Source organism: Populus euphratica, unplaced genomic scaffold, assembly GCF_000495115.2.
Source record: "Populus euphratica unplaced genomic scaffold, PopEup_1.0 scaffold44.1, whole genome shotgun sequence".
NCBI lineage: Eukaryota > Viridiplantae > Streptophyta > Magnoliopsida > Malpighiales > Salicaceae > Populus > Populus euphratica.
This window is the reverse complement of record NW_011499865.1, coordinates 25,537-29,099: the sequence shown is the minus strand read 5'-3', so window position 1 is coordinate 29,099 and position 3,563 is coordinate 25,537.

Here is a 3,563-nt window from a genome sequence, read left to right as displayed (position 1 = left end):
ATCATTTTCGGTCAAAATCGAGTCCACCGGGTCAATACGGGTCCCACAATGTCGACCGGGATGAAAAATGAGTTTCGGACCATTTCGGGTCAAAACCGTCATTTTCGGTCAAACCGAGTCCACCGAGTCAATACGGGTCTCACTAAGTCGACCGGAATGAAAAATAAGTTTCGGGCCATTTCGGGTGTAAACCATCATTTTCGGTCAAAACCAAGTCCACAGGGTCAATGCGGGTCCCACAATGTCCATCGGGATAAAAAAATGAGTTTCAAGCTATTTTTGGTCAAAATTGTTATTTTTGGTCAAAAAACCTGGTCCTTCGAGTTGATATCCATATAAAGATTTTTTCGGTAATTAAAATTGATTTTTAGCGGTTGAAAAGCTTTTCCTAATATTGATTTGATTTTTTAATTTTACCTCTATAAATAAATATTATTATTATATATAATAAAAAAAATATAATTTTACCATAGTAGGCGGCGGATTTTTGCCGACGGTAGGTGGTGCAGCTGTACATTGAAAATTCTGCACAACTCGTGATTCCATGTCCCTTCTTCATTGGCTGTAAATAGCCAATGAAAGTATGTCAGAAAGGAGAGAAAAGAAGAGAAATTCGAATCCGATAGCTTACTATTTGTGTTCAGTTATTTTTCTACCTTTTCTTCACGCGAGTAAGATATTGATTTTTTTTTAAACAATTTGAAAAATATTAAAAATATCCTAACCGTAAGATCTAATAGTGTTTAAATCTGAGCCTTTGATTTTTTAGGATACAATAGACTTTACCACACCGGACTAAAACCCAAATTCATCTCAGCCTTTAAAATAATCTTCCCTTCAATCCTGTTGCACCACGTCATCAGGTGTACCAAACACCTCGTACACCGCGCCACACCGGAACAAAACTCAGCCCATCCGGACCGTCCGATCAACTTACAGATCAAGCCTATCACAGCCGCACGATCCGTTCATCTACGATCCAACGGTTCACAGTCTTCAGATGCACTGGTGCATCATGCTTGCATTCACACCATAACAAAATCTCAGAGCCTCTTTCTCCTCTCGCTTGCAATTCTCTCTCTCTCCTCCGATCTTCCATTTCCGGCCGTTTTAAGCTGCCAAACTACCACATAAAGGTGCATCGTCCCCTCTGAAGCAAAACCCTGGCCGTTTTACGCGTTTTCACAACCGAATCTGGCCGGAAAAAGGTCGCGATAGTCATTGGTCATTGAAGCTTCAAACCGACAATTCTCCCTCGTCAGCAATCAACGGTCGTCAAGACCACCACCATCAGAATCCTCGTCCTCAGATATACCAGAATCAATCATTTTATTGGTCGGAAGCTCGCCGGGAAATTTCACCGCCTCCAACAGTAACAGCAAGTGAGGCACACGCGCTGCCAATGACATTTTCATAAATTTCTGGGAAATCCGAGGGTATTTCAGTCTTTTACCTATACAGTGGCACTTAGGTAATTGTTTATGGTATTTTTGATATTTTTATATATAAATACTTGTAAATTTTTTGCATGTAAAAAAACAAAAACAAACAAAAATAAATTTAAAATAAATAATGACCCGGGTCCAACACTCATTTTATCATGTCACTGTTCATGAGTTCAAAACCCCATTCTCAAGTATGGATATATCCATTTTTCAACTATATCAAAATAATTTTTATTTTATAAAATAAATATTATTTGTCGACACGTTTCTTTTATTTACAGAAAAGGACCGATGTCAAAAATTTAAAATAACAAATATGGATTATGTCCATTATTATTTCTTTTGGTAAATCAGACGTAACTCTCATTTTTAGGGACAAACCTCGACATTTTAGACAAATTCTCCTAATTTTAGGGACTGATGTCATTTTTAACGTATCTTTTATTTTTAGGAACCGACGTTAATCATCTTAAAAAATTTGCAAATAAGTTCAAAATATAATAGCATTTGAATCAAATAAAAAACACACAAGTAGGGATAACCTTTCTCTAAAAGGATGTTTTAAAGGTTGTATTTACTTTCTCTTAATCATAACTAACCCAGTATCTGAATCTCTGGGACCAATATCTAATTTTGAATTTCTAGTTCCCTCAAATTACTAGATGATGACTTCAATAAAAATCTTTATTTTTTTTAATAAAAAAACTTATTTTTTTATTAAATAAATAAAAAAAATAGATCCGTTACCCGATCTGATGTAGCGATATCATAAATGATGTGAGCATCATTAGCAGCCTCGAATTTAAAGATGCTCTGCAGAAAACAAAATAATCTATAAATCAAATATCTCGAGAGGTGTTTGGGTGTCGACTTTTACGGTAGTTTTATTGAGGGTGGCGCCAAATTCATTAATTAACGTCTCCTCGAGCAAGCTTACCATTAGAAGGCTTGGTGAAAACCCTTTAAAATGATTGCTTTCCTCCATTTTTTACCTCACATTTTTAGCCAAATTAATCGTTTGTTCGGCCGAAGGAGGACGCTCGGTCTTTCCCCCCGACGATGCATCAATTTAGAAGATGTTAACCCGAGCAGAGCGCTTGCATACATTTGCACCAGTCCAAGATCGACCAGTCAGTACACTAAAAAATTAGCCCTTAGAAAAAGGCCCGTTTAACCTTAGGCCTTGGACTCAAACCAACAAAAGCATTGGGTCCAATTGATATAAAGGCCTTGGCTGGTTCTATTGGCGGAGGAGGTTGTTCATCTAAGGATTAATTTTATTTTTTATTTATTTTGGGAAATGTAGATTATCCTGAGCACAACAAACTTAAAAAATTTAAGTTTTTGTTAGAAAAAAAAATTCAAACTTGAGATCTGGAAGGGGTAAATCCTGAAAGCTCTTGTTGATATGCGTTGGACCAGCCTCTTGAGATTGATCTAAGGAGTTTGAAGAAGAGTTTTGTTTTTGTTTTTTTTTTTTAATTTAAAAAAGAAAGAAAAAAAAGGGATCAAACCCAGAAAAATAGAAAAACATGTAAATTTAGGCCAGTCTATGCCACGTCTGCACTCTTCATCCTGGTGCGTGACCTGGTTCCAAAATTGAAAAAAGAAACACGCAATTAGCAGATGACGAATCATTTGCGTGTGACAATGTGACGTCATCACTGCAACTTCTAAAGACATTTTACGGCTGAGGTGAAACGCAGTTTGCAACTTTGGTAAAGAAAGACATTAGTTTACAGTTTATTGTGCATGGATTACATGTAACTTTTACATGTAAAAAGTAGTTATTAAAAAGTAGATAAATACTGTTTTTTATTTATTATACATATTAATTATATTGTTTAGTAAATAATGTAATTCACTTGTATTATTTATATAATTTTTTTTATTCATTTAATTTTATTATATTTTTTAAGTGTTAATTTTATTAATATACTTTAATTTTATTAATTTTTTTAGTGTTATTAATATTTTTTTTATTAATATTCTTTTAAGTGTCAATTTTTTAATAGTTAAAATTAACACTTAAAAAATATTAATAAAATAAATAAATATTGATAAAATTAACATTTAAAAAATATTAATAAAATTAACACTTAAAAAACATTAATTAAA